The sequence below is a fragment of the Ursus maritimus genome, unplaced genomic scaffold, assembly GCF_017311325.1.
Source record: "Ursus maritimus isolate PB19 unplaced genomic scaffold, ASM1731132v1 scaffold_292, whole genome shotgun sequence".
Classification (NCBI taxonomy): Eukaryota; Metazoa; Chordata; class Mammalia; order Carnivora; family Ursidae; genus Ursus; species Ursus maritimus.
In genome coordinates, this window is record NW_024425475.1 from 1 (window position 1) to 19,468 (window position 19,468).

The 19,468-nt window shown below is 34.8% G+C and overlaps 3 pseudogenes; 2 read left to right on the forward strand and 1 right to left on the reverse strand.

Moving 5' to 3' along the window:
- The first annotated feature begins 3,459 nt into the window (after positions 1–3,459).
- On the forward strand, positions 3,460–4,566 carry LOC103656388 (annotated as a pseudogene).
- Positions 4,567–5,593: 1,027 nt separating this feature from the next.
- Positions 5,594–5,713, forward strand: LOC121105758 (annotated as a pseudogene).
- A 4,252-nt stretch (positions 5,714–9,965) lies between these two features.
- Positions 9,966–13,015, reverse strand: LOC103656389 (annotated as a pseudogene).
- Between the last annotated feature and the right edge of the window lie 6,453 nt (positions 13,016–19,468).

Below are 19,468 nucleotides of genomic sequence, written 5' to 3' on the forward strand. Positions count from 1 at the left end.
CTTCTCCCTCTCCCACTCCCCCTACTTGTATTCCCTCTCTCACTGTCTCTCTCTGTCAGAAAAAAAAAAAGGCTTGGTATTGGCAGTGCAGGTGGAGAAACAAATAAGTTACTGTAAGAAACAAATAAGTTACTGTATTAGATTGAAATCTGTAACATTAAAATTTATCTTTGGAGCTTCACAAAGAACAATACCATATGGTTCAAACTAATAAATACGTAGAAGCTCAGAGAGTAACAATTTACTGATAAGCATTAAAGATAAGCATATTTCTATTTTTTCCATAGATATATAAGTTTTTAAAATGGGTTTCCTATTAATTTTTTTTTTCTCAGATCTAGGGTTAGGGTTAGGATAGGTGCCTGGTATCCTGCTGTTCAGAGAACTCGCCAAAGGATTAGGGTTAGGGATCAGGGTTTCCTATTTATTTTATTTTATAACCATTTCTTTTTATTTAATGAAAATTATTCATATCTTTCATGGTATGGACTTTGATTTCAATATACAAAATTAAATGCCTCCTCAGGTGGAATTACTATTAAAAAATTAATTCTCTATTGTGGACATTTAGGTTATTTCTTTTCTTTTTTTTTTTTTTTAATGATCAAGTAGATTTATTGCCAGGATGCAAGGGTGGTTCAATAGTCACAAGTCAAACATGATGCATCACATCAAAAACAGAAAAGATAAAAACCATATGATCATTTCAATAGACACAGAAAAAAACATTTGGCAAATACAAAACCAATTCATGATAAAAACACCTTCAACAAAGTAGGGTTAGAAGGAACATATCTCAGCATAATAAAAGTCATCTATGAAAAGCCCACAGTTAACATCATCCTTAGTGGGGAAAAACAGAGCCTTTCCTGTAAGGTCAGGAACAAGACAAGGATGTCCACTCTCACCACTTTTTTTTTTTTTTTTTGAGCAAGTATGTGGCTTTCATGACTTAATTACAGAACATTTACAGGAAGTGATCCCACATAGATTAAGTCACGTGCCTTCTGAGAGAAGTCAAGGATCACTTACACACTCAGTTCAGCACTGATAAATAGAGCATAATCCATTTCTTCCTATATTGTTTTTTTAAAAAAATCGGTCTACAGTTGTGCACCCATACTCCTGCCAATGGTGTATTTATATTTGATTTTTAATCTCAATGTGGACAAATAGATTTTATTCTTATTCAGTTTTTCAAAATAAAATGTCATTAACCATTTGATGTTCAAATTGTCCCCACTTTGGCAGGTGGAAGCCTCTTCAAGCTGTTTTATGTATTGTTTTGACGTGGCATTATCTATGTATATGAATAAATGTATATATGTGTATATCTTCATGTAATCATATATGTATGTATATATCTATATGCTTGCATGCATAACCACATACATATGCATATGTATATTTGCATATATATTTTTTGTTTTTATTAATTGTAAATTTATTCTGATGTTTTTAATTTTTTTGAAGTTTTTTATAAATAATATTTTTATTATATTATGTTAGTCACCATACAGTACATCCCTAGTTTTTGATGTAAAGTTCCATGATTCATTACTTGCGTATATTTTTTAAATAACTATGGTGCTAATAGGTAGCCCTATAGCTTCTTTTTTAATTCATCTATTATAACAGTAAGCAAATTTTCTTGAAGTGAGATTCTTGGTCATAAATTAAGGAAAATTAATACCCATCACCAGCCTATGGTGCACTGGGTGTTGTACGCAAGTAATGAATTGTGGAACTTTACATCAAAAACTAGGGATGTACTGTATGGTGACTAACATAATAAAAAATATTATAAAAATAAATTAAGGAAAATTAACCTTTTTTGGAGTACGTATTATTGTTATTTTAAAGAATTCTGCAGCTTGTTTTATTGAAGTATTGTTGACATACAATACTATACTAGTTTTGGGTGTACAGTATAATGATTCACCAATTCTATACATTTACACATGTGCTCCCATGATAAATGCAGTTACATCTGTCACCAGATGTTATTATATATATTGACTATGTTCCTATGCTGTATTTTCATTCTAATGAGTTACGTATTTTAGAACAGGAAGATTGTACCTCTTAATCCCCTTGCGTCTTTGCCCATCCTACCACCCTCTTCCCTCTGGTAACCATTAGTTTCTTCTCTGTGTTTATGAGTCTGTTTCTGTTTTTTTAATTGTTTGTCTTGCTTTTTGGATTTCACATGTAAGTGAGACCAATTGGTGTTTGGCTTTCTCTGTCTTGACTCATTTCACTTAGCACAACATCAAAGTTGTCACAAAAGGCAAGATCTTATTCTTTATTATGGTTGAGTAGTATTCCATATTCCAGTAATAGTCCATATATTCTAATAAATATATAACCCATATAATCGAATACACACACACAATGTATCTGCATCCATTCATCTATCAGTGGACACTTAGGCTGCTTCCATAGCTTGTAAATAATGCTGCAGTAAACATAGGAGTGCAGATATCTTTTCGAATAGATGTTTTTGTTTTCTTTGGGTAAATACCCAGTACTGGAATTGTTGGATCATATGGTATTTCTATTTTTAATCTTTTTTTTACATTTTAAAATCACTTTTATTGCTGTATAATTTACACAGAATAAAAGTCACTAATTTTTAGATACACAATTCAATGACTTGCCAAATATATGCAGTTATGTAACCACAAATGCAAGAAATGCATTTAAAATGTACTTGGTGGCTAATCGTTATTTGGAGAAAGTTTAAAGAATAACACAAAATCCATAATTTATAAAGGGAAATGTGGATATATTAAATCTAGGTGGTTAAATGTGGAAAAATTAAATTCTAAATAATAGAAAGCACTATTAATGACTGTATCTGATTCCTCACAGCCTCATCCATGATAAATCATCAATATTTTAGAAACTTAGACAATTCATTAGAACAAAATGGCACTCTGGCATAATCTTATTTATATTTAATTGATTACTGAGTGTTTTACTTTTCGTATGATTATGATTAATAGGCATTTTGTTTTGGTTAATAGTTTTCATGTTTTATTCATTTTAAAATTGGTATATTACATTTTTGAAATGTATTTAGAGCAATTAATTTCATATTAAAAATGCTGATCATCTGATATTTTCCACAGTGTTGTTACTTTTATTTTTATAGTGTTTCCATCTTCATATAAAAATATCAATATGCATATCTATATACACTATCTTTCTCTATCTATGTATAGCTACATATGATATGATTTTGATTTTAATGTCTTGGTTACTGTCAGCTATTTCCTCTTTGTTTTGTTAATGAAGGATGTTAAGAAAGAATTTTCCAGGGGTGCCTGTGTGGCTCAGTCAGTTAAGTGTACGACTCTTGATTTCAGCTCAGGTCATGGTCTCAGGGTTGTGAGATCTAGTCCTGCATTGGGCTCCACACTGGGCCTAAAGCCTGCTTAAGATTCTCTTTTGTGTTCCCTCTCTCACTTTAAAGAAAACACCTTATGGCTGTTACTGAAGATTTCTTCTTAAAATCAGACTTAGTGAAAGCTCAAATCTGTGTTTTTAAATAATAATTTTTGATAAATTCTTTCTTCATTATTTTGATTTGGTCTTTTAGGTGCACCAGGCAAAGCCAATGTATGAAGCAAATTACCCTGAAGTGTCTCAATGTGTATTCTTGGGACTTTCTACCTATAGACCAGTGCAGCACTTTCTCCTTGTTTTCTCTACAGTGTTTTACGTAACAATTGTTTGGGGAAACCTCCTTGTGGTGTTCATAGTGACCTTTGACCCTTACTTACATTCCCCCATGTACTTCTTTTTAGCCAATCTCTCATTTATTGATTTGTGTCTTTCTACCTAAATGGTTCCCAAGATGATATCTGATCTGCACTCAGGGCACAAAACCATATCCTTTCAGGGATGTGTCATCCAGATATTTGCCCTTCATGTCCTGGGTGGATCAGAGATGGTGCTGCTCGTTGCCATGGCCTGAAAGCCCCTCCACTACCTGACCATCATGAGCCCGCAGATGTGCATTTTACTTCTGTCTGGTGCTTGGGCTATTGGCTTCATTCATTCAGTGGCCCAGTTAGCTTTTGTTGGCCACTTGCCTTTTTGTGGTCCTAATGAGATAGATAGCTTTTACTGTGACCTTCCTTGGTTTATCAGACTTGCCTGCGCAGACACCTACAGAATGGAATTCGTGGTTATTGCCATCAGTGGGTTCATTTCCATGGGCACCTTCTTCTTATTGCTTATGTCCTATATCTTCATCCTGGTCACTGTGTGGAAACGTTCCATACATGGTGGTTTGTCTAAGGCCTTTTCTACTCTGTCAGCTCACATCGCTGTGGTGATTTTGTTCTTTGGACCATGCATCTTTGTTTATGTGTGGCCATTTCCCACCATGTCAGTGGATAAATTTCTTACCATTTTGGACTTTATGATTACACCCATTCTGAATCCTGTTATCTACACATTGAGGAACAAGGACATGAAGATGGAAATGAAGAGGCTGCGTAGTCAACTCCCGAGTTTGAGAATGATCTAAATAACTCATGAGAAAACAAGCGGTGCCTTCTGAAAGTAATACTGTGTGCCTAAATTTTAAAGGGTTATATACTATCTTAAAACAATTAATTTTCTTTCTTCATTTCAGCAATTCAAAAATCTTAGATAGTTTATTCCATGTTAATGGCCAATAGTGTGATATTATATATATACACACATATGTATGTCTAAGACTATTTTGCATATTTTAAAATTTTACAATACTGAAAATACACATTTTGTGTGGCTTACATTTTGCATAGTCCGTAGAATCTCGGAAAGTTTTATGAATTTGAAGTCACAGTGCTGTGTTTGCAGAGCAATGACGTAAAATTTTTTTCTGTGTTACTGGGTTGGAACACATTCTCATGTAAAGAGAATGATCGGTTCTTACAACTTATTTTTGGCAAGCAAAGCAGGCTTGTTTTTAAGTTGATTCAGGTGTGCTGTTGCTTTTTTCTTTCCTTTATTACTTATGTTAACAGATACACTCTGTTGCATGAACATAATTTCTTCATAGATTAAATATTATCTGATATTCACCTATGCAGAAAACAATAAAGTGAACGAAAATAGTTAAACAGTTTTTCGTATTTGAGATCATATTAGGATCTGGTTTCTAAGAGGGAAAAGTTATATCTTCTTCCTCTCAACTTTGCTTTTAACTATACCCTTTAAATGTGTGCTGACATTAGAAGGACATGAATTAAGAAGTAGCATTCATTAAAGAGAGTAGAACTAGGATAGGATTTTGGAAATGTTAAAGAGAAGGGATTCAAATGTAGTATTACTCAACCATGGATACATGCAGTACTGAACACCACTCCATGCTCAAGCATTAAGGCTGTGCTTTTAGGCTTGCAGGCCTGACAGTTCACCAACACATAGAGTAAATCAATGCCTTTTGAAGCTTTGGTTTTTGAAATTTTATTCTTATATTGAAATGTAATTTCCTTCCTTATGTATTTCATATTGTATTTCTCATGTACAGTCTAGAAGTAGATTGAAATAGCTTCCATAATGTCTCCTCCTTTCACGTTTGAAAATAAAAATGAGCTTTGCGCAGTGGCAGTATCGTAGCCAATGAGGTTTATCCGAGGCGCGATTATTGCTAATTGAAAACTTTTCCCGAAATTAAAAATGATGATACTATTTCTTGTACCTTTAAGATAAACATTCTTTCTGAAGCTAAACATCTAAAGTCTTTCTAAGAAAAATCCCCCATTTAGAAACTTTCTTGAGGATTATACATGTATCTAAGTATGTAGGTAACTTTTTATGAGGTAACCTGAAGTGTCAGTTTAATTTCCAGTTAAAATCTGTTTCTGTTGCAACCTGGGCATATGCCGATAATGATTCCAGCCATGAAGCAGAGAAAAATATATGATAGTATTCCGTCATACATGAAATGTCATTAAATCTGCAACACAAGTTGTAGAAGAATATGAGAATCAGAAGTTCAAAATATCTGATTGGAAATTTCTTTGTCCCACTTCTGGATCTTGGAGAGACAGAGGGAGCTGCCTCTTTATGGGATGCAGCACCTGTGTAGCAGAGAACTGTCACAGCATAGAACTGGGAGAAATAGGAGCAGACTCTGGCTTAAATGTCAGACTCCCCCTGCTCTTATCAAGATTCTTGAATAAATATTTCTGAACCTGTTGTATGCCCTCTGGTTATTTTTTTCCAGAGACTTCAAAAAGTTTAAGGATTTTATTTTGTTTTGGGTATTTTTGTCTGAAAACTTTTTCCGGTGTTATTGCTGTTTTTCTGGTGAGATCATTTTCCAAACTTCTCATACAGCCCATCCTAGTTTATTCCTCTTTATTGATCAATACACAAATAATGAATGGGTCAATTGCAGCTTCCTTATCCATTTAGGTTGTTGCAAGTGTTGGTGATCATGAATTGAGTGTCTGTGAACATTCACAAAGTGTTTGTACGGAATAGAGACAATACAGTTGACCTTTGAACAAAGCAGGAATTCAGGGTCCTAACCCCCTACATAGCTGAAAATCCATGTGTGACTTTTGACTCTCCCAAAACTTAACAACTAATAGCCTAGTGTTGACTGGAAGCCTTACCAACAATACCATAAAATATTGATTGACATATATCTTATATATTTTGTGCATTACATACTGTATTCTTTAATAAAGTAAGCAGAACACAAGAAAATGCTATTAAGAAAATCATAAGGAAGAGAAAATACATTTACAGTAGTGTACTGTATTTTTCAAAAGAACTTGGCCTATAGGTGAGCCTGGGCAGTTCAAATCCATGTTGTTCAAGGGTCAACTGTACTCAGTTCCTTTCAGAATGTGAATGTGCTGGATAGCAGTGCCTGCAGAGTCTGGGATTCCAGCTAGGACCCCAGATCTCAGGTGCAGTTTCTTGGAGTTAGACCCATTTTCCTGTTATACAAATAGAACTTCCAAGTTGTTCTCTCCTCTTGGCCAGTGCTCTTCATTATAGAATGATCAAAGCTTGTCTAAGAAATTTAAAAAAAAATGTGTAAAATCTTTGTATTTCCTAGGCTGTTGTCCCATCTTTCTCTATCTTCTCCCTGTCTATTCCTAGTCTCTGCACCCATCAGGCCACCGTTTCTGCAATGGTCTGACCTCAGCTGGTTGTCGTAGAAGAGCAGTGTTAATAAACTCAGTCATGATATGATATGCATGACTGAAAACAAGAAGATGTGCTACCGTTTGTATTTTTGTGTATTTAAGTAATGAATGTATTTTTTATAATAATTTTTTATTATGTTATGTTAGTCACCATACAGTACATCCTTAGTTTTTGATGTTGTGTCCCATGATTCATTGTTTGTGTATAACACCCAGTGCTCCATGCAGTATGTGCCCTCCTTAGTACCCATCACTGGGCTATCCCAGTCCCCCACCCACCTCCCCTCTGAAGCCCTCAGTTTGTTTCCCTGAGTCCCCAGTCCCGTCATGTTGCTGCAAATGTTGGGTAATCGTTCTTTCTGGTGGTTGAGTAATATTCCATTGTATATATGGACCACATCTTCTTAATCCAGTCACCTGTTGAAGGGCATCTCGGCTCCTTCCGCGATTTAGCTATTGTGGACAAAGGTGCTATGAACATTGGGGTTCATATGGCCCTTCTCTTCACTACGTCTGTATCTTTGGGGTAAATACCCAGTAGTGCAATTGCTGGGTCATAGGGTAGCTCTATTTTTAACTTTTTAAAGGACCTCCACACTCTTTTCCAAAGTGGCTGTACCAACTTACATTCCCACCAACAGTGTAAGAGGGATCCCTTTTCTCCACATCCTCTCCAACATTTATTGTTTCCTGCCTTGTCAATTTTTGCCATTCTAACTGGCATAAGGTGGTATCTCAATGAATGTGTTAAAAGCAAAGTTATTACTAAAAGATTGAAAAAATGCAGTGAAATTTCAGGTCATGTGGTACACTATACTGAATGAGCTTTTGGGCGAGGGACTCTTTCAGGCCCCATCGAACACATCAGCAAATATGTCTACATTGTGTGTGATCTATGTGTGAAGCTGTCCCATGTTTCCTACTCTGCCAGTGGTAAGAGTACTTGGCATGGATGTGTCAAATAGAAATTTGACTTGTGGGACATGAGGGAGTTCTCTAAATGCCTTGGATTCTTTCATATTCTCTAATAGTTATTGTGGCTGACCCAAAAATTCTCCTCTCATAGTTCCCTAGATATTGTTAAAATATCTTTATCTTCTGACTGGGAGGTAGTAGTGTAGGCATTTAGCATGTGCCTCTGTAGTAGAATCAATGTGTGTGTGTGCTTCTTTCGCACTGCTTCTGTTTTGTTTATGGTTCGTGTTCACAAACAATTTGTATTTGTCTGTAGAATGGGAATATTTCTTTGTTTTATTTTTAATGGAACATAAGGAAATAATCTATAGTGAATTTTGAATTTATCAGAATGCTTTTGGAGACAGTTTGACCATAGTAGAATAGACTTATCCATTTTAAAATTTCTCCTGTAGGGGTTTATATCGCCGTTTGTTAAAGTTAAAGAAAACCTTTGCTTATGTTTGGTATTATTCAGATTATTTATTTTCATTGAGTGAATACACAGGATTATTTTCCTATGCTTTTTGTCTCTGTAACCACATTTGCTGCCACTACTTCAAATTTCTTCCCTAATTTCAACGTTTTCCATAATCATTCAATTCTAGTTTTGTGATTATGTCATATGATACATAAAAGAAGAAAAAAACCTACTAAAAATACACATTGATCCTCTTTTGTTGTTAGGACTCCACTTTTGCCCACAATTAGATTCCTTAAAAGGATAAAATACAACTTTCTGTTGCTACTGTTTTTAACTCGTATATCAATGTCATATAATACAGAGAGGACTAAAGAGAAGCTGTGAATAAATCTGTTCAAGTTCACAACTAGAGAAACTCCATGGAATTTTACTTTATCAGTGGGAATTACTAGTGATGTGACAATATCCAGAGTATAAAATAATAACATGCATGATGTGATTTATTATTAAACATATTTCAAATTCAAATTATCCTTAAGGAAAAATCAGTGTATTTCTGAATTTTGTACCCCTTTCTTTCTTTCTTTCTTTCTTTCTTTCTTTCTTTCTTTCTTTTTTTTTTTTGTAGTCAGGTACATAGTTTCTGAGATAGAAATAATATTGGACGATATTAGCAGCCTTAAAAGCATCTACAACATCTCATTTTGGAGACAACAAGAAAAAGGAGTGTGCTTTGGCAGTATATACGTAGATACTGAAACTCAGAATCACTGTTTTCTTAGGAGGCACCACGTGTGAAAGCTGACTGAAACATTAATATTATTGAGAAAGCAGAGAACCAACTTCGGTCCCACGGTAAGTGCCAAATCAATCTGACCATACAGAAAAATTTGATGGAATTTCTGGGGCTTCACTTTATTTTCCCTTTCAACCAATACCATTTTAATACATTGATAAAGCACATGTTTACTCACTTCTCTTAAATACAAATGACTTTTTTAAAGTTTTTTTTTTATTTTTAAGTAATCCCTATGTCCCATGTGGGGCTTGAACCTGTAACCCTGAGATCAAGAGTTGCATGCTTCATTGACTGAGCCAGCCAGGTGCCCCAAATACAGATGGGTTTTTAATGGACAATTTTTATAATCAATCAGCATCATTTAAAATATATAAAGGCATTGGTTTCTTTTTTGTTGGTACTGCATTCAAAATATCTTTGAAGGTCTGACTTTTATACGCCTTATACTTGACATACTCTCTATAAGTCAATGAAAGTTTTTAAAAGATGTAAAGTTTTCTTTAAAAATTTTTAAAAACTTGTTTCTCTCTAAATTATAATTTTAATCTAAATATCCTCGCTAGAACTCACATAATCATGCCAGAATTTCTTCATGGCTGTCTTCATTTCTTTGTTTCGCAGAGTGTAGATAATTAGGTTCAAGATGGGGTGACAACGGTGTAAAATACAGCAAGGAACTTATCCACAGAGTGGTTGCTGAAGGGCCAGATACAGGTGAAGATGCATGGGCCAAGAAAGAGAATCACCACTGTGATGTGATCAAAGTGGAATGAGCTTTGGACGGCCCAGTAGAAGAGTGACTCTTAATGGTTTTGAGGATCGGACTGTAGGAGATAAACAAAGTCATGAACCAGCTCAGGGAGATCATCCCACACTGGCAGCAGTGACAATCTGTACGATATAGGTATCTATGCAGGCAAGCTTAGTGACCAGAGGGAGATCACAGGAAGTGCTGACCACCACGTTGGGACCACAGAAAGGCAAATTCACAACAGAGTATCTGAAGCCCTGAATGAAGACCTAAGAATCATGAGGTCACTACCAGCAAAAACACACCTTCCTGTTCATGATGGTTATGCAGTGTAGGGGCTTATAAATAGCCGCAAATCTGTCATATGCCATGGAGACCAAAAGTTCCATTTCAGCTCCACCCAGTAGGTGAAGGAGAAAGATCCAGCAAAGGAAATGGTCTTATGCTTTTTTTTTTTTTTAACCAACTTCACAATCATCTTCACAGTGGAAATGGAAGCAAAGGTCATTCATAAAGGAGAGAGTTCCAGGAAGAACGTACATGGGGGTGTTCAGGTTTGGGATGTAAAGCACTGTGACCACAATGAGAAAGTTACCTGAAACTATGGCCACATAGACAATTAGGAAAAGTGCAGAGAGAAAAAACTATATATCCTGCTGGTGGTCAAAATGAATTCTGACACTTCAGATAGATTTACTTATTCCATGGACTCCATTGTGTGGCTTGTTCTGGGTTGACCTGTAAGGAGAAAGTAGAGGGCACTAATGCCATGGAGGTTGCCGCATTTTCATTCATTTGGGTCCTTTAATAATCTCATTTGACTTTGAAATTTAGTGTTATTGTCTGTTACTCTAAGAAGAAGATACATGTCTAAACTGTCCATCTCTAAGCCTAGTTTATAAGCAACAACCTAGAGCAACATTACTGTTTTGTGTAAAAAGTTGAGCAATCTAGAATTCTTACAGTTGGGGCTTACTTTCTTCAATGAGTTACAGGAATCTTAGGATATAATATTCTGCTAACAATTAAATGGTGTTTAAGAAAACTAAGAATATGGAAAATATTCACATTATTTAAGTGAAAAAAGGTAGGTTATAATGAACTTTATACAGTATGATCTCATTTTGTAAACATCAAATGTATTAAAATATATACATATAAAATTTATATATTTTTTAAATTATTGGTCAATGTAACAACTATTAACAAAGACATATTTTGGTTGTTGTAATGTGAACTGCAACTAAATAACTTCAAGACCCAAATACTCCTTTGTGGGATTCCTATGACCTGAAAATCTTTGTGCTCAGATTGATATGTCTGTTTTCCGTGTGACTCATTCTCATTGTGTGCTTTAGCAGTAGTAAACGCGAATTAAAATATTTTATGGTTTTCTGCACAATGGTTCTGCCCTGGTCACTCTAACATAAGAGTGAAAGCGTATATTATATATAATCAATTTAATTTCTGTTATCACAGTATTTGAAACTTATGTTAATTATATAATGCTCAGATCTAGAAGTTCTGTGTAGAGATAACATGTTGGAACCATAATTTGCTCATGGCCCCTTGCATTTTCTGATTTCTCAGGGTGTAGATAATAGGATTCAGTAAGGGTGTGATAACAGTGTAAAACACAGCAAGGACTTTATTGCCTGTGAAACTATTGAATGGCCAGGCATAGATAAAGATACAAGGTCCAAAGAACAGAGTGACGACAATGATGTGTGCAGACAGTGTGGACACAGCCTTGGAGAGCCCTCCAGATGATCTTTGTTGTACAGTGATCAGGACGACAGTGTAGGAGACAAGCAGGAGGATGAAACAGGTGAATGAGAGCAGCCCACTGTCAGCAATGACGAAGAATTCCAGGGTGTATGTGTCCATACAAGCAAGCTTAATCACAAGGGGAAGGTCACAAAATATATTGTCTATGACATTGGGGCCACAGAAAGGCAAGTTTACTGTCAATACCATCTGGCTCATGGTGTGTACAAACCCAATTGTCCATGAAAGTATCAAAACCCACTCAGCAGCCTGTGGCTCAAGATTGTCCTGTAGTGCAGGGGTTTGCATATGGCTACATACCTGTCAAAGGCCATGGCTATCAAAAGAGTCATCTCAGCACCCCCAAAGAAGTGCATAAAGAACATCTGGGTCATGCAGCCCCAAATGGAGATGGTCTTGTGTTTGTTGAGTAAGTTCTGATCATTTTGGATATGGTGACAGTGGAGAGACACATATCCAGAAAGGAGAGGTTTCCCAGGAGGAAGTACATGGAGAATGAAGAGTGGACTAAATGGCCTGTGACCATAATGAGATTATTTCCAACACAGTAGCACTGTAGATTAAGGAGAATGTTACAAGAAAAAATCTGAAGTTCCCATTGTCCAGAAAATCCTAGTAAAATAAACTCAGTCACTACAGATCCATTTTTAAGATCCATTTACTTGATTCAGAAAGGCTCCAGAAGTTCTTTTATACCAAGAGAAAACAAAAGTAAACCCATAATTAGCACTGACGTTTTCCTATTTCTATTTGATGAATAATAGTTGAACTTATGAAAATATATAATATTAAACATATCAGCATCACTGTCTATAATTTGAAATTATTTTGTAGGTCACATCACTTTGAAACAATATTATAGTTATGCAGCAATTAAAAAGCATTTGAAGGAGTGGAAATTTTATTTTCTATTGTTTTATTCTTTTAAATGACCCTCTTTTATCAATTGATCTTGATTGTTACTAATTTGCTCACTTGGAAAAATTAGATAAGTTGTTACATTAGTATTTATTTTGCCATTTATTATCACTATTTTCTGTCACCTCTTGAGATTATCTTACAACAATATAAAAGGAATAGAGAATTTGAAAAACGAGGAAATTGTATTGTCCTGTATCAGTGAAGTAACTTGTTAAGACCATTCCATATTTCTACAATAAATAAAGAAAAATGTACACACACACACACACACACACACACACACACACACACACACACAACCTAGGGCTAATTTGTACATGAAAGAAATTTCTTTAAGTCATTAAAAATAATTTTGCTTTTTTGGGTGCCTGGCTGGCTCAGTTGGTTAAGTGTCCAACTCTTGATTTTGCTGAGGTCATGTCTCAGGTTGTGAGATCAAGCCCTGCACAGAGCTCCGAACTCATCTGCTTAAGATTCTCTCCCTCCTCCTCCCTCTGCCCTTCCCTACATTCATTCATGCACTCTCATATATATATATATGAATATATAAATATATAATATATTTATATAAACATATAAATATATATTTATATATATGTATTTATAATCTTTCAAAAATAATGTTGCTTTTTTGTTTCTGTTGTGTAGTATACTGAGAATTTCTGGAAGCATGGACTCATCCTTAGATCCTTATGAGCTTGTTTTCTCCATTTCTTGTATTACTATTCACAGTGAGAAGTGGGTGTGTTTTGTGTAAATGTACATATGTGGTGGTTAAGAAGTAAATAGTGAAAGGATTCAACCCTAACATGTAGATTTTGCTTTGGTTGTAACATGTCATACCAAATTTTCTTCACTTGGTGTTTTTATTGTTCATAGGATCTAGAGTGATCTAAAATGATCAGTAACAATTAAGTGATCTCTATGTGCTATACTCTGTTCTAAGTGTTTCAATTTATTAGTGCATTCAATGTTCATAACAGTCCCAGGAGGGCAGCATTATTATTATTCTCATTTTGCGTATAAGGAAACTATGGTATAGAAGTATTTAATGACTTACGGTTACACAGCTAACAAGGGTCAAAGCTGGTATTCAAGCCCAGTTGGTCTGGTCCTGAATCTGGTCCCATACCAATGTACACATTGCTTCCCGAATTAAAGGAACATATTTTTATGGTCAATTTAACAAGTATTGATTGAATTCATATGTTCCATGTGAATTCCTTAGGAGATATGCTTCAACAAGTATGTTGGACTTTTTCTGTGTTACAGTTAATTACACTGTATTTTCTTATGCAGAATGAATCCCTGCCCCACTTCTATGAATCCCTTCCCCACTTCTAGGGACAATCTAGAGAAACATAGTTATCACACACAAAAATAACAATAAACCAAATAAAAGTATTTAAGTTAGTACATGTTGTATGTGGCATATTGTAAGAATTTTAAAAGAATGGAGACCAATTCCAAGTGACATTTTCAGATATGGCTTTAGGATTGCTTTCCGTTTTCTTCAAAACACTTAAAAAATAAACAAAATCCTCATGGTAGACCAAAAGGACAAACCTAGAGCACATGTGAAGATTTATGAGAAGAGAATTCAGAGTAGTAAGTAAGAGGAGTGGTACATTTAGAAAAGGGACTGAATGCAGATAGGAAGGTGCATATGAAGTGTCTGTTCTCTTTTCTCCAATGACCTGTAACTTTCTCCTTGTTTTTATTTCTACTCAGGCCCTTGTCAAAATATCCTACCACCATTATCCAGCCTTAATTCCCTCGATTGCTTTCCTATCTTAGATATTTTTAAGAACTGGATAATGTGTACAAATTAGGGAAAATAAAGATGAAAGTGATATTCTTGTCAGTCAACCTCCAGGAGTAGACATAGTGAATGTTGAATGATAACTGTGGGTCAGGAAGAGCAGAGAGGACAGCCACCCACCACATCCTCTTCGAAGGGCTGTGTTTCATCATTATTGGGTGAGCGAGCAGGAATTTTGCATTGGAGACCTTTGTGAAAGTAAATATTTTAAAAGATTTTATTTATTTGTTTGTTTATTTAGAGAGAGCCATTGGGGGAGGCAAGGGAGAGGGAGAGAGAGAATCTCAAGCAGACTCCATGCTGAGTATGGAGCCTGATGCGGGGTCCATCCCATGACCCTGAGATCATGACCTAAGCTGAAATCAAGGGCCAGATGCTCACCGACCCACTATTCAGGCAACCCAAAAGTAATTTTAGTAATTACATCTTTTTGAGAAGGCTTGATGATTGAATGATTATGAAGTGAATATGCCACCTACAATTTGGGAATACCTTTGCTACATGGAATTTCATGCCCCGTGATACACCGACAACAGAAAAACTTGAATATGGAATGAATACAGTGAAATGGAATGGAGTTAATACAAATAAAGCCTACTTTATAGCTTTATTTTGCCTCCTAATTTTACTTTAGAGGGAGAGCTGGCATTCATTTATGTCGATAGCTTTCCCAGCATTTGTTTCTCTTATTCCTCTCTTTCCTTTCCCAAGCAAATTTCTAAAACCCACTATTTCTTTAGTTCTACAGTTAACATACCTTACATGATGAGTGAATAAAGGCAATATAAATGAAACAAAAGAAAGTATATAGTTTTGACAGAAATTCTATTAGTGAAGAAAATTTTCTTCCTCTCGAATAATCGATTGCATATTTTATTATAATTATTTTACTCATTTTACTCATAATTATGTGCTTTGGAGGAAATTGAAGGTCGAATAATTATATATTTGACTAGGAGGGAACTTTGTAATCATATATTTCCCACATCTTCATTAGTAAATGAAAAATCTAGATCCACATGAAGAAGTAAATTTCCCAGGTCCTAGATGCAGGACTACCCTAAAGAGATGTGGTATTAGGTGAGACGGTGTATGTGTAAGATTCTCGCCAGGCACAGAATGAGCACCAAAATGGCATGCACTGAATTCTGAATCATTCTTGTAAGTCCAAGATTACAAGCCGAGAATTTTCCTTATAAATCCCCACTAGGAAAGGCACAAGCCAAGACTTGTTTTACTAAGTAGTTGGATATGAGCATTTCTGCTCTTGCTCACATGTATACAATATAAGTTACTTAATATAAAAATAACTGATTCAAGTAAATATTTCCTCCTTTCATTGTAGGCACTTGAAGAGAAAATAAAAATTTCAATCATCACTGATTTTATGTTTTTCAAAATTTATGCATACTTATTTAAAGTATGCATACTCAAAAACATTAGGCTAAGTAAAAGAAGCCTGACACAAAAGGCCACATGTATGATTTTATTTATATGAAATGTCTGCTAAACACATCATTAAGAGATAGAAAGTACATTAGTGATCACTTTGAGCTAGGGAGTGAGTGTAAATGGGCAGTCTTTTCTTTCTGTGGTGATAAAATGATTTAAAATGAAATTGTGATGGTTGCATAACTTTGTGAATACAATAATAATCACTGTACTATGTATTGAAATCAGGTATATTTCATGGTATATGAGTTATGTTCAGTAAAACAGAAACTGCTATAGGTTTTTTGCTTTTATTCTTAAGTTTAAAGTATCTTTAATATATTCGTTTAGTATTTTGTATACTATCCAGCTACTTGGACTCAAAGATATTTCACTATGAGACAAAATGACATACTGCATATTCAATACAACTAGGTTTTTAAATTTCTTAATGTCTCCTATTTGAATTATGTTTTTGACACCCTTATGCATTTGGCAACTAACTACTTTCTTTTTGTTAAAAGGTTTTCTTGATACTCTTTCTACTATTTAGAATACTCATATGAGTTTCCTGAATTATTCAGCTTCCTTCCTTTGCCTGCATATGAACATCTTGTAAGGACTTCTCCCTCTTTATTCCTAAGATCTCATTTGTATTTATGCTGTAATGGTCAGTTTTAGGCAGAGAGTTTCTACCTATTTAGCTATGGTCATTAATTCTCCCTCACCTGCTCCTTCTCTAGATTTCATTATGATGTGCTTATTTGCATGTCCTATCAGCACCTGAAATGATGAAAAGAAAAATATTGCCATTGTGTTAAAAAAAAAAAAGTTGCGTTTCTAGCTATTACATTGTTTTCAAAGCTAGTATGAGTTACCTAGATACTCACAGTTTGCTTTTCTTAATTTTAGTCATCATTTTCAATCACTGACCATCTGCTGTCATGTTTTACTCATCAATGTCATGTCAAGAGCATATATCCTTTAAATTTGTATAAAAATTTTTGTCCTTATGTCATTGTGAAATTGTAATATGATTGCCCAGTGAGAGAGGATTTTTTTAAAGATTTTGTTTATTTATTTGAGAGAGAGAGAGAGAGAGAGCAAGCATGGGGGGATGACAAGGTGGGGAGAGGGGGAAGCAGACTCCCTTTTGAGCAGGGAGCCTAATGTGAGGCTACTTCCCAGTACCTGGGATCATGACTTGAGCTGAAGCAGACACTTCCCTGACTGAGCCACCCAGGCACCCGTGAGAGAGGATTTGATGTCTCAGAATCCACAGCCTTTTTTTCTAGCCAACAGAAAATTAATTAAAATACCATCTTCAGTATATTAAACCTCTAACAAGTTAGCTCTCTATGATGTTTCCACTTACCTGTTCTAAAGGCACAGTATGAAGAACAGTATGTTCAAGGGTTAATCAAAATTAAAAATCTGCTTTTCACTCTCTGCGATGCTCTGCATAGGAATGTATATAGTATCATCTGCTTCTTTTATAAAGATGCGAATCACTTGAAGGCAGATGTGTTGGAGCTCTAGGAATCCAAATTTCACTGGGAGTTGTTAGAGCACAGAGGCTGCTGCCCTAGCAGGACCAGGAGAGATGTTTACACTTAATTTCTGGCCCTGCAACATGCTGTGGTTCTCTCCGAGCATTGGCTTGATTACAATGGGCGTGACAATGTTGGTTGATTGGTTGTGCTATAGGAATTGTAGACATCTTTGAATTAATGGACACTTGCTTTCCCTCATATCACTCTAAGCTATCCTCTTACCTTCTTTCTAACAACATTGGATAATTTTTTAGATGAATAATCTGCAGACTTTGCTGACCATAATACCCTCAACATAAAAATAGATCTCTGTATGTTATAAATTTACTAGTGACAACATATATTATGTTACAACATTAATATATTCAGGAAGTAGGAATTTTAAAAGACAAAGTTAAAATAAATTATGCTAAGTAATTTAAAATTTGAAATGATACATTGATGATGCAACTGTTTTATGCTCACCAAAATGTAATAATTTTTTATTTATGAGATTTTTCAAAGAATACCTATATGGCCCAAAACAGTTTCATAATCATTGTCCCTTTTACTGTAAAATGCTACAATAAATTCTTGTTCTATAGGTATTGCTTTTATAAAATTAATAATAATTGATGATCTTGGTGTACTTTGCACCATAGGCTTCAAAGTTTGTTTCAATAACTTGCCAACAAAAGATCTCGTGAATAAGTTTGAAATTGGCTGATATCTCTGTCACTTCTATGGAAGTTCTTATTTAATTCCAGTCAAGTTCACCACTTAACCCACGGATTAATGTAGTTTTTGTCATAGACATTGCATTTATTATATCATTACAGTTGGTGAGAGAATATTAGGTACAGATGTTAAAATCATAGATACTTTGTATAATGCAAGTCTCCTTGCCGTAAGACAGACATGATTCTACTGCAATTCATTAAATTTGCAAATCATTAGAAAAAGTTTTCTGTGTACTTTTTGATATTGTTTGCTGATAAGAGATGCATTTTATTTATTGCCATATGCTTATTTAAGCCATTTTACAGTGGCCAAAAAGAGAAATATTTTCTGACTAGAGTGTGACTTTTGTCCTTTTGGTATTAGTAAGAAACATTCAAGAACACTTTATTACATTTAGTGAAAAATTTAAACCATTTATTAGCTGGTGAGTATTAATACTGCAAAGATTTTTTTTTTCTAAAGATTTCTTTATTTTAGAGAGAGAGAGTGAGTTGGGGGAGGTGCTGAGGGAAAAGGAAAGAATCTCAAGCTGACTCCCTGGTGAGCCTGGTGCCTGACCGAGGTCATAATCTCATGACCCTGAGATCATGACCTGAGCTGAAACAAGAGTTGGACACACAACCTTCTGAGCCACCCAGGTACCTCTATTTTGTGTTTTTGTTTTTACTTTTAAAATTTTTTGCTTATTGTGATCACCAGCTAATATATCAAGGTACAGTATAGATTGTCAGGTTTATTGTTAATAATAATGGGATTAAATCCATACTGTAAAATAATATTTCTTAATAATTTGGAATGTTTTAGCCAGTTTGTCAGTTCTGATTGCTGTCTGCTCTTTTACTTTCTGATTTAGCTGACAAAGAGTTCATATTATGGGTAGAATTGTCAGCTCTACCATTTTGTAATTGTTTATGTGAATTTTAATAAATTAGAATTATCTTCAATGCAAAGTTCATTGGCACAGATCTTTTTAAGCTCCTTACAAAGTTCTGGGGAATGAATTAAGTTAAAAGAAGATAAAATAATCTTTGAGTATTCCCTTCTTCCAGTTTTGGCACACCTAAGCTATAATACATAGCAATGTATTCAAAGCAGATAACTGCAAAGAGAACTGCTCTAAATCCCTGTCTTTTGTTTAA